Below are 13269 nucleotides of genomic sequence, written 5' to 3'. Positions count from 1 at the left end.
TGCCGTTTCTGCTTTTGCTTTTTGGCGAAGCCGCGTGTGCGTTTCACATCTGGAGCAGCGACGTGCTCAGCTCTGCGGAGCGGCCCCGGCCGCCCCCCCGCCCTGCGCCCCGCAGGACCTCACCCCGGAACGCTCCCCGGCGTGTCACAGCCACCGCTGCCAGGACACAGCCTCCCCTCCTGATAGTTACTTACGGAGCATCCCTACTTAGGTTTTCGGGGTTTTTTTTTTTGGTTTTGTTTTGTTTTTGTTTTAATCAAACATCTGAAATTACCAGGTGTGAGTTAGGCTGCTTTTAGCTCAGTTTCTCTGTAAACATTCAGAAAAGCTGCATGAATGAAGGTGTTTCAGAGTGAAATTCTCTTTCATGCAGTACGAGTGAGTTCAAACATTTGAAAAACAAACAAATACTGACACTCCAGTTCTCTGATTTGTGTTGACACTTACCCTGGCAGGAGTGAGTACCTTGCCCTAGAGTGAGTGCCAGGGCACTGGTGGGTTGAACCCAAAGTATTTGGCAGTGACCATTCCTCCTTTCTCGGTTAGAATTCCTGCCTTCAACTTTTAAAATGGCATAGAGACAAAATAAATGTGGTTTATACAAATGTGAGGTAGAATATGTGGATGTGCCTTTTTTTTTTTTATTTCCCCGGCAATAAGTCCTGTAATTTTATGGAGATGAAGCGTCTTGTGGAATGACATTCCTCTTTCCCATTATTTATTACTGTTTTGTAAGATTAAAGTGTACTGGGGGTTTTGCAAGGCAATTGTTTACTTCTTTCAAGACAGGAAAAGAAGCCTATACAGCAGCTCTGTGTTACTAGGAGTATGCAATTACTCTGTAGATTCATTAAAATGATAGGGTAGCAGTGGGAACATTTAGGAAGATGTACATGTCTGTAGTTATAGTCACTTAGTAGTTAGTGAAATGTTCCTTCCTGAGTTCTAACAGGGTACGATCCTAGAAAATGATCATAGACATCTCATTTACCATGGAGATTGACACTGTTTTCCCAAAAGAGAGAAATCCTTCATATGACGAATCCCCTTGGGAAGTACAGACAGATTTCCAGAACAGGGAGGCTCCATACCTATCAGTGTGAACAAGTGCAGGTATTAATCTTCTGATCTGCTTGACAGCTAGATGGCAACTCAAAAATAAGTTTTCAGATCTACCAAAAGGAATCTTGACAGTTGTCTTGTCAGCAGGTCCTGGGCCTGGTAGGTTTATCTCTATTGTGTCTAATAGATCCCCTGATAATCAGTTGAGTCTGGCACATCCAAGGTCCCAAGATGAGTTCCTATCTGTATTAGAAATGGGCATTAAATGGGTTTGTAAACCTGTATCCTTCTGCACTTCTGAACAAAACCCTAGGCTGTACCTCTAAATCAGACAGGAGGATGACTGATGGTCTGTGGCCCCCAGTGTGCAGAAGCCCTGGGCTTGGGCTGTTTCTGCCAACTTGGAATTCCTCAGTGAGGAAAAAATTGCAGCTGGCACTAGGTTTGCAAGCCAATTTCTCCACCAGCCCTGAGGCCTTGTTCAGTTCTAGAGGATCTAGGTGGGAGGGTGAGGAGAAGGGGATAGTGAAGTCATGCTGCCAGCCCTGTAAGCTAGCGCAGTACTCCAGAGCCAGTGTTTGGCATTGCAGCAGAGATGGGGAGTTAGTTATTGGCTCCTGGATGTAACCCCGCATTGCCAGGAGGCAACCTGGCCTGTAGTTTTTAGCACAAATCTAACAAAACTGGGATTTGGATAAGTGCTTTTCACTTCCTACTTCTCCAGAGTACCCTGGGGTTTTTAAAACTTTCTGTGGGAGTGATAGGAGTGATTTGGAGCAGCCTAGAACAGTGCACAACAAGGGGATGGTCGTGGGCTTTGTCGATGTTGAAGGAGATGCCAGAAAGAGAAATCTGGGGCAGCTCAAGGCTAGTTGGGAGTCAGTTTGGAAGGCAGGCTTTGGTGATGGCAGAGCTTTGTTATTCCTAAATTTGAGAAGGCAGGCAGTGCTCTTTGAGGAGCGTGGTTCCAGCTTGCTGGTGGGCTGGCAGGAACAGGATGCCTGCCGAAGTTGTTCAGTGCCTCACAGCCTTAGGTGCAAGAGCTACGCAGGTACAATTTTAATAGCTCTCTTGAGTGTGTTGCTGTGCAAGTGGCCTCAAGCCTGCTCCTAAATGACTTCCCCCAGTAAATTGTCGCTGCTGGGCAGTGAGGTGTCTGCATGTGGAAGGTGTTCATCTTCATAAATGCAGACACTTGAGCATCTGCTCCACGTCCTGTCTCATCACCCCAAACTCTTCCTGGTCTCTCGGTCCAGTCTGTTCACAGCGGTTGTACCTGTGTTAGGGGCCACCTGCTTCTGTGGCTGAGCAAGTTTTAGCTGCAGCTCGGTTTATGTGGTGGAATGAAGTGCAGCTCCTGCTTGACTTAGTTGATGTTTCTGTCCTGAGTGGGCACCCTCTTGAGGGGGTGAAGGAGAGGGGCGTGGAGGGGGGCCGGTGTGTTTCTGAGCCATGCTTCAGTGCTGAAACTCGGCCAGGCGCACAGCTGCCAGGTTTCCTCGTCTGACTGTGGCTGCTGAGTGCCATGTGCCTTGGCTCCCAACATTTTCTTTGTGAGGGCTGGAGGAGTGATTTACAACTCTCTGCCAAGTCCTGACATAATTGTGTGTGGCAACCGCAGAAGAGATTGCCAGGTTTAGGACTAAGGCAAAGTTTCTTGTCTTTGTCACTTCCTGAGGAAACTTAGACAGCCCTTCAGAGACTTTGGGAGGTGGCTTGCTAACTACCATCTAAAGTGACTTCCATTACCCCTTTCCTTTTGCTTTTGTTTATTACATTTTTATGTTGTGACTATCCATCACAGGACCAAAGGAATTAGGATTGGAAGAGGCTCAGAGGTCACCCCTTGGCACTAAAGCTCCTCTTACAACTTTCCTGACATACGTTTGTCTCACATGTTCCTAAAAAACTAACAATGAAGGATTATCTTCTCCCCAGGGTTGTGTCCTAGAGCTTAACTGCTTTTACTGTAGAAAGTTTTTCCCAAGCGTAGTGCCTACCTCTTCCTTGCCTGTGACTTCATTTCTTGACCCTCCTGTTTGTGTTTCCATTTTCTTGCTCATAAGAAGTCACTTGCTGGCATGCCTTCTGTTAGCACGTAGTCTGAAAATCCTGTCTGAAGCTGGTAGGCCTACACTTGTAAAAGGAGTGATGTTTCCTCTTTGGAGGAGAAGGAGATTTCCTCAGGAGTTTCTCCACAACTGAATCCAAATTGATAGATAGGGAGAACAAGTTTACCTTTGACAGTATCGTGCATCTTAGTGTGCAGCGCAGTGGAAGCTGCAGGCTGTGGAATTGAGCTCAGAATTGTTTGATATTCAGAGTAATTTGGAATATGATAATAGTTTCCTTAAGGAGCAAATATCAGGTTTTCTTATCTTCATGTCATGATAATGTAAAACTCTGGATTCTGCTGGATGGAGAACAAATTCCTGTAGCAGAGCATATGCATGCGTGTGTCGGACCTTCCAGCGCAAAGCTGAAGTACCCAGTTTTCTTCTCTAAGCAGCTATTATACTGAACACCTGTGACCCAGAATCTCTTAGTTTGTATTGGTGTTTATAAAGGACAGCATTTTCATTTCTCTTTTGACTCTAAAATGTTTGTCCTATTATTAATAGGAGCACTGCTGTTAAAAGCAAAAATGCACCCCTGGATGGTGTACCAGTTTGAGGACCTTTCTTCTCCCTAGATATGTGCAAGGGGATCTACATGTTAAGATTTGAAGACAGCAACACAGGTGCAGAAGTTTTGCATGCATCAACAGCTGCAGTGCTGTAGCCTAAAACAGAACAAGAGGGACCAAAGTAGTGCAGATGACAAAGGTGGCTGTGAAAAGAAGAAAATTGTACCAATGAAGTAAATGTATGCCTTCTAAGATTTTGTCCACGAGACTGACAAGTGATTTTTTTTTCCGTATTAATGGTTCATCATAATCTGCTTATTAATTTGTGTTTTATTATGTAAACAAGTGGCTCTGTCATGAGAGAAATTTTTGAATCATGACTTTGCATGGCCGTATGTCTTGTGGAGTCACTGGTGTGAAGTGGCCACCGTTGCAGCCCTTTCATCACAGGAGCCCTCAACTGTGTCTCTCTCTTAGCCACTTATCTCTTTGCATGGTAGTGAAACATCAAATCACGTGTAAAACTGGACAATGATTTCAAGTCCACAGGGAACTGAAAGGCAGACAGCCAGACACAAGGTTAATGTGACTACATATGCCTCATTTCCTTGGGAAAAGGTTTTCTTGGTATTTTTCCTTGGTAAAGAATAACTCTGAAGTTTACACTTAATGTGTGCACGTAGCACATTTATAAAATATTTAAATGACTACAATCAGATTTTTGCAATGTAGACATTAAAAACATAGGTAAACAATTTCTCAGAATTTAACAGAATGACCTTGGCCTTACTGCATTCCTGATGTATCTACAAAACTTTTTTATTTACTCTTATCTTCCAAAAGTTTTGGGTGGGATTGCTTAGAAAAGTGAGTAGACTGGGTTATGACTGGAACATCCTTCTAGGAAAAGATGAGTGTGGAGGCCACATTCTGCTTTTGTTTCCAGAAGCACAGCCGAACTGGGTTTCTGAAGCAGCAGAAGGCAGGACTTGAAGCAGGTTTTACTTTCAGTAGCTGCAAAGCTTCTGAAGGGGAAGCTTGTTACTGCTGAGCAACTGAGCAGCAAAAGAACATCCCGTGCCTCTTGCTGCACGTGATCGGCTCCCATCCGCTGGTAACCGGCTCTCGGGTCCCAGCTGCTGCTTATAACTTGCCTGTTGAATGAGACCATGCTGTGGCTACCATCCAGAAATCATATGCAGGCTGTACTTTTACTGTCTCTCAAATTGTATTTATTTATTTTGTTTATAGTGTTACCAGTTGGGGGAGGATGGGTTAGGTTTCCCCAGACCCTTGCTTCAGTCCCTCTTTTTGATTTCTTAGTATTGGCTGAAAAATTGTGAAACTTCTTGTTTCACAGTAATTCTGAGGAAAAAAAGTAAATAATTTCGTTCTACCAAAATAAGGAAGTTAAATTGGTAATAAACTCTTAAACTTTTTTTTTTTTTTTTTTTTAGATACAGATGAATGCAGTTTTAGCCCTACTCAGTGTAGTAGTGCTGAGGCACACTATGTGAAGCAACCAGAAGCTCTGCATGCAAGAAATGTGTGGGGAAAAGAAAAACCCTCTCATTCTCATCATCCCATTCCTTTTAACTGGCTTAGTCAAGCCATATTAAAAGGCCATTTTTTATTTACATTTAAAGTATGTTTTCTGGGACTCTGGTTGATGGTATGACTTGTCTCTAAGGCGATAATTTGCCTTATTGATAGGCTGTGTTGCAGTTGGAGAGCAGTTTAAGGAAGTGGCAAAATAGGCATTAGCTGAGCTGGTTGTGGGCAAAGGCCTCTGAACCTGCAGGGCTTTTGCATAGGGTAGTGTTTCTAAATTACAGCACTGGTCCATTTTGCTAGTTTTGGGTTGTGTCTAAGGTGGATGTGTGGGTGCTGCAGACTGCAAGTGTACAGGCTGAGTAGACATATTCCTTCTAAAATGTCTCAAAAGCTAATTCCTTGTTGAGAGAAGCGTTTACAGGAAGGCTGGAGCCATGGCTCTGCTCTGGCTGTTCTCAAACACCCGCCTTTTCCATTGCCTTCCTTCTACTCCTCCTTCCAAATGCCTTTTGCTCAGTCTTCAGGGCTCGTAGACCCTCCAGGGACTGTTGTTGGTTGTGTATCTCCTGCCTGCGTCCCTGTTCAGGTGAGATCAGGACAGCTCAATTTTCTTCTTTTCCTAAGCCTTGGTTTTGAGGAGGAAGGCAGAGGGATGCATTGAGATGGAGCACAGCTGACTTTAGCAGGTTTGCACTGTTGAGCCCACCTTCCTTGCAGTTCAGATGCTGCCTCAGAAAACAAGATGTTGAGTACAGGGCAACTTGTTTCTCCTTAACTTCAGTGGCTCTTCAACCTCTCTCCATGGGGGGTTGTAGTTTGGAGTTGTGGTTTGACCACCTTGCAATCATCTTCCCCTTCATCAGGAGGTCTGGGGCTTCTTCTGTTCATGTTTTCCTAAAGCCGTTTGTGGGACTAGCCGAACACCCAACACAGGGATGATTACACAGAGGTACCCTCCAAAAGGGTCAGGAAAGGTGGTGGGAAAATGGGTGGGTTCATCTGGTCTGGTCTATTGGATCCTGACATCAAAGGGAACAAATGCATTTGTCCTGGCTAGATTAGGTAGCGTCTCCATCGGGCATTTCAGGGTTGGTCTTGTTCTTTTACGGAGCTCATCTGTAAAGCTGGGAGCACCAAGAATCTAATTTTCAGGGCAACGATAATTTGCTGTCTCCAGAACTGGCAGTGCATGTTAGTTCAATAAGTATCTGTTCCCTCTTCTGCTCCTTGGTTTCCTTGCCTGTGCCTTGGATGCTGGCACGCAGGCTGATAGCCGAGCGCTTCTTCCTCTGGGTCACGGCTTCAGCTGCTCCCCACCGGCTCTGCAGTCCCCAGGCCCCCAGGAACTGGTGCAGAGGGCTGTAGGGTGGCACGCAGTCTCCTGGGCATGGCCACAGCTCCTGGCTGCGGGTCGCCCTGCCGTCCCTGGAGCTTTCTGCAGGGGTGGCATAAGGGTACAGGTGGGAACAGCTGGCCCTTGGCCAGTGTCCCTGCCTGCTGGGACAAGAGGAAGAGGAGTGCTTGCCACTTCCTATCTCTCCTGGAGTTTCTTGCTCTGATGGGCTTTCCCTTTGAAAGCCAGTAAGAGCTAGTGTTCAACCTGGTCTTTTCTTTCTAGTTTACACAGCCTGGTGTTTCTAAATGCTTAGCCTACTAACCTTTACAGCAGATTTAAACTGGTTTATTTTTCTCCCTGCAGTTCCTTTGGGTAATTGGCTGCATGATAAAATAATTTTAAAAAATCCTACCTCTATCCAGTGCTAATTGCACCACTGGGTTAGATCATCCCACACTTTTTGGACAGGGCAGAGCAAGCCTTCAGTGCTCTCCTCCTTGTTGAGGCTTGTCGTGCCCCCCAGTAACTTGTGTTCACAGCCTATGAGCAGCTCGTGTGAATGTTAACTGCAGCCCCTCACCAGAAGGTGCGTGAGAACTGCCATGGGGCACGCACTTCCAAAGTAAATGAGGATAAAAGATGGTTTTATTCTCACGGAGATCTTTTTCTTCTCCCTACCTACTTTGTAGAGACTGGATAATGGCGCAAGGGTCGAGGTGAATGGAGATTTCTTAAATTCCATCTCAACTTTAACTTGTAATATGTCAGGAAAGGCAGACATTTCAATTTTTTTCTGAAACATCTTATACACTCCTCCCATGAGTGCTTGCAGTTTTGAACACCACCGCAAGAAGACAAATCCGAGCTGTAGAAAGCTGCCAGTGGAGGTGGCTGGGAGGCCGGCTCGGAGCACAGCCCTGTGTAAGCAAATGCCAGTGGTTTGATTTACGGTCTCCAGCTTCCCAGGGCTGCTTGTGAAAGCTGAACAACAGGCAGTGGAACAAACGCTTTTTATTTTTGCCTGGCTGTTTTTAAACATAAATGCTAGTTAGTGTGTGGTTTTTATGTTTCTTGGAGGAGAGGGTTTTGCACTTTTTGTTTTGGACAGAGTAAGTTCTTATTTGGGCAACATGTGGAAGTACATGTGCATGAAATCCAGCTACTAAATACTTTGTGTCCCCAAGTTATTGTTTCCTCCTTTGTCAGCAGAGTGACAGGATGTTGCAGACGTCATTGGGTGTCCCGGTTGAACTGGTCAGCCTCAGCTGGGCACAACTGCAGGGGACTATAAAAAACTGTAAAAGCAATCTTATGAAATGATGAGTATCAGCCTGTTGCAGGAATTCAGCTACAGCTAAGGACTCTGATGTAGATTTTTCTCAACTTCAAAGCCTGTCTTCAGAGCCAGAGTGAGTTAAAGAGATTCTTAAAGTGTGTTTAATTTTGAAAAAAAGAAATTTTTTTTGGCCCATTTAATTCTGCAGCAAGGAAAACTTAATAGGTGTTGATGGGATCTAGAGGTTCATCCACAAAGCTGTGCTCTAGAGCAGCGGGACATACCTGAAGTCATTTACATGTCCTCCCATACTCACTGGTGACCTGTAAGATACAGTGGGCATTGAAGTAGCTTTAACCTTCCCTATCTTACGCTTTTAATCAGCAGCTGGTACCTTGTCCCCAGGATTGCTCTTGCATGTGTTCTCCAGATGTGCCCATTTCTTGCTTGTGAGGCTGATGCTGGGGTTTCAGCAGCAGAAGAGGAATTCCTAGGTCTTCGATCAACGTCTGGTGTGTGCCAACGCAAAGAAGCTGTAGTAGGGATCACTGGGCTTCCTAAAGAGGGATGTGCAAATCATTCCCAAGAGGACTCCTTTGAATAAGCGATGTGGAGTCACATCAAGGCTCTGCTTGGCTTTTGGGACTTTAATTCATTTTCAACTACTTGATTTAAGGAAGAGAAAGCATATTATTGTTATGGTTAGTAGTTTATGAGCTAGAACCGTATTACAACTGAAAAATTTGAGGTGTTTTGTTCATGCACAGTCACAATTTTAATCTCAAGCAGCTTCTGCTGTCTGTGGAATTAAATACTATGTTTGTTTGCTTAAGGTAGTCTTTGTTAATTAAAAAAAAACAAAAAACCAAACCTCTCACTGACTGACGCACACCACTACCAGTCTGTAAAGGCACACTTCCACTTTGTGGCTGCATAAATCTGGCAGCTACTTAATTCCTGGAGGGATTTGGGAAATTAGAAAGAACAAATTCCCTTTATTGCATAGGAAGCCTGTTATCTCTTTTTTTTTTTTTTTTTTTTTTTTTCTTTTTCCTTATCATACTAAATACAAGTGGGTCTATTTTAAGAGTCATAAAATCAACACTTGCAATTTATCTTGTTAAAGCTGATATGAACAGGAAGCTTCCAATCATATTTCGGCCAGAAGTCCTTCAAGGTGCCTGATCCATGCTGACTTCAACCTTTGCAATACTATGTAATCTTACTTTTAAGATACTCAGTTCTTGAGTGTGCTATAAGCAAGGAAGCAGAAAACCACACAGATCAAAACAGCAAAGGGAGTAATAAATACAAAATAATAAGGTGGGGTAAAAAAATGCTGCCACCTCTCCCTTGGTTTTAGCCTTCAGTTTCCTGGTGGTTTTTTCCTTTTAAAGCTATAATTTTGTCTTAGTTAGCATTCTTTCATTTAATGTTTCAAAACACTTTTGTCCAGCTGAACCTGCAGAATTGTTGTTTACATTGCATTCAATTAAGCTGTATCTTTTGACCATTCTAGAACACTCTGTTGCAGATCTGGTAACTGAAAGGGAAGGTCTGGTTGGATCTCATGGGCTACTTGAGATGTTGTCCAAAGTCCTTGTGCCTGTGGTTCTGCCATGTCTGGGGTCTGCAGGAGTTTTGAATTCAGACCCACGGAGTCCCAAGCACTTAGGCTTTAGCACAGGAAGTGTGTTTAGCACCCACGCAGCCTGTCGTGGGAGGAACTCCTCGGGACACTCAGCGTGGCTCAGTCTCTTCCTGCTTTGGAGGGAAAGATCAAATTGGCTCTTCTAGCTCAGCTATTCTTGTCCTTTGAGGAGATGTCCTTAAGTGTACTAAACTCTGTGGTTTAGCATTGCCATTTGAACTGCTCCCAGCATGTTTTTCAGCTGAGATTTTCAAAGTCTGTATGCTTTTGACCATTTCTGGTTTCCAGTTTCTGAGTGAAGATGAGAAAAATTGGCCGGGTGAATCAAAACTTTCTTCTGTGAGTCAGTTGTAAGTTAGATATTTCTTTCCTAGTTATTTTTGTGGTGGAGAGAGGAAGATGCCTTAACAATAACAGCAACAAAACCTTTTCCTGCTCATTTAAAGGGCTTTTCCCTAAACAACTGAATTACCTGGAACTAGTGGTACCAGCTTTAGGAGCTGCTGAATTGCTGAAATCAACAGGAGGTGGAAACATTCAAGAAGTCAGCTGCTTAAGGGATATGGCTTTGTGCTCATAATGTCTTCCATGTATGAGCCTGTTCTGTGCAGATAGCTTTACTCTCAGTAAGTTCACAACAGCACACAGTAAATCCACAGATAAACTCAGCCCTGGGTTTTATTATACCGGGCTTGCTGTTATCTCTCCTGTTTACTGGCATGGGTGGCAGGGGGAAAAGCACCAGGTGGGTCGTTACATGATGCTGTTTGAAATAAGTGATGATGTTTACTGTATTAGGAACTTCAGATCCATGTAAGAGGTGAAATCAACGTGAAATTGCTCTTAAGCTAAGTTAATTAAACATGATAGTTTGGTGAAAAATTTTCTAACGCATTTATGTTTACTCGAACTGTTGGTTGTCCATTCCCAGTCCTGTACATCAATTAATGAAATTAAAATCTCCAGTTTCAAGGATTTTAGACCTCTCCTTGACGCCATTTAATGTCCATGTAGATGTACATTACCTACATCTACATGTTATCTACATTCAACTGCAGATATAGCAAATTCCTGTAAATCTCCACTCACCCTCTTCCCTGACGCCCTGGGAGAAGACGGACGTTGTGAGGTGTCTGGAAGGGTTATGAATGCGGGTTTCCAAAGGCTGTGGGTGGGCTGGCAAATTGTAAGGGCAACCTGTGTAAAGAAGATGCCGTCAGCAGCTGGCCAGCCTTTAGGCTATTGATAAAAGGAGACTACCTCAGACCTTCGATGGTCATCACAGACTGATGATTTTACAGGTTGTTGTATTGGCTGGAAAGGAACTGATAAGCAGAGGCAGTTTTTGGCAATAAAATCGGGAACTAAATCCATCGCCCCTGTCCCACTCTTGGCTTTCCCTGAACTGGTCCAGGTTGCTGGGTCTGGCTGCCTTTGGCCAGTGGAGAGGCAAGGAGTTGCTTGCCTCTGGTTCTTGGTAGGTGATGTACCCTGTATGAGGGCTCAGCTAATTTGGAGCAAACCAGGGCTGTGAGGCTGGTTCCTATTTGTTAGGGGAAATGTCTTTATATAGCTGCCCCCTGAAAGTCTGCCTCCTTCCTCTCTCACCCGTTGCTGCAAGAGAGAAGGAGTTGGGCTTTCTTTTCTCCAAGACTGAAGTTTTCAACTGGTGTTTTGGTTGGCGCTCATAATTTATGTGGCTTTTTTTCTACCTCTTTGGTATGAAGTGTAATAATAAGTTGCAGATGAGGTAGTTACAGATTGGGAGGGGATTGTCTGCACATTGAATTGTGTTGCTTACTGAGCTTGGATGGGCAAATTTGAGGGTAATTCAGCCCTCTTACAAATTTTCCAGGCAACCACTGGACAATTTTTATATTACTGAAATAGAAAACTGAATACCAAGAGCCATTTCCTCAAATGCTATACCTAGTTGATGTGCATATAGTTGATTGCAGAAGAGCTGCTGCTTTAATTTAATAAAAGAAAATGACTTTGTTGGAATTTGTAGGCAATCTGTAATGTGAAACTGTAATGTTTGGACTGCATTATCAATTCCAGACTGGCTGGAAGATTTTAGCATCTTCTATGTGGGGACAGGTATATAAAATTCCAGACTCCCCACCCCCCTCCACCCCTATTTAGGAAGTGCCACTAACAAGCCTGTTTTTTTAAATGATGGCCCCTAATGATAGGATTTGACAACGAAAGAGACTCCAAGAGTGTTGGAGTATAAACAGAAACTTGAAACTTGTGACAAACAGCAATTCAGGTCAAAGATTATCTCCTTGTCATACCATTATTTTGAAAGTTTCAGCTGCTACAAATGTATGTGGGGAAGGTTCATTTAGAAAAAAGAATTTGGTTTGGAAAGAATAACACAGAATTGTTTATCATGTTTTTTGCTGCCAAACTGTACTCAAAACCGGCATTTGTCAGGATGCTGTTGCCTAATGTGTTTACTGAACTATGAAAGCCTTAGGTTATTTATGTATTTAGTCTGAAGATTGAATTTAGTTTCTCTGATCACTGCATTGCACAATGATGAAGGATGATACTTCACCAGATTGTTATGCCGGTATGTGTGCGTATGGCTTATAGCGATAACAGCCCCTGCAATCAATACTCATTATCATTGACAGTGTGAGGCGCAGTGACTTGTAAGTTACTTCCTTAACACTCACCCCTTAATTTTTCAAGTTCAGAGCCAATTATCAGGATTCCTAAGCAGATATTATGCACACAGATTTTTACTCTATTTTAAATAGGAATTTATCTGTGTGAAGAGTAGTATGTCAAATGGATTTTTTGACTGCATGTATATTTTGAGATAGAATGGGTAGGAAAAGGATGGTAGTGTGCAGATATTAAAAGGTCTCCCAAATTTGTCCAGAAAATAAACTCTGACCATTTAAGTTGCCAAAATCAGATATTGCTCTCAGTAAAATTGCATAGGCATTAAAGCAGGACTTGCAGTTTTTGTTTGTTTTACTTCAACTTTATTTAGCTCCTCCCTGTTGAGGTTTCACATGCTGGAGAGATCTGCGAAGTTTGCTCTTGGTTCCTGCTTCGCTGGGCAGGGGATGAATGGTGACCACCACCCATCTGTGGCACCACAGTAGGAATTTTCCCATGGTAAATTTGGGCTCTTGTTTCTTCTCACTTGAAAAATGAAGTGGTTAGCATGGAGGTGATCATACTTAAGTATCTGTGGTGGTGCTCAGCTGGGAACTCAGCAAGCCAGTAACAGGGAGAGGTCATTAAGGTGAACTGGGGTGGTGGGAGTGAAGAGATGGGAGAGCATGCCATGGAGTGTGAGATAATATGCTTTCTTATCACTTACAGAGCATCTGTCAGGGTAGGTTTATCTACTGGTCTATGTCAGGTCAAGAGGATCCTATGATTTGGTGATCAGTATAGAGCAAATAGTGGTGTGATTCTTGTTTGTGCAGTACTTACTCTATGAAGTCCCACAGCTATAGATCTCCTCAAAATGCACAAAAAAACAAAAGTTCCTCTGAGTTGGACAAGATCGTTGATACTTTACAGGCTTGAGTGTTTTTTTTATCTTTTCATGGTACATTAATACAGTGATTTATGTGTGGGTTATGGGCATCCGTTTGAAGCAGCCTGTGCTACGTTCACACCACTCATTGCCACGCAGGGCTCCCAAGGTGGTGAGAGCAGTGGAAGATGCCTGTGTTTCCAAGGAAAGGTGCTCAAGCACTCTTCTTATTTCCATCTCCATCTGTTCCACTGGTCTT

Source organism: Antrostomus carolinensis, unplaced genomic scaffold (assembly GCF_000700745.2).
Source record: "Antrostomus carolinensis isolate BGI_N321 unplaced genomic scaffold, ASM70074v2 scaffold9193, whole genome shotgun sequence".
NCBI classification, from domain to species: domain Eukaryota; kingdom Metazoa; phylum Chordata; class Aves; order Caprimulgiformes; family Caprimulgidae; genus Antrostomus; species Antrostomus carolinensis.
This window is presented reverse-complemented; position numbering follows the sequence as displayed.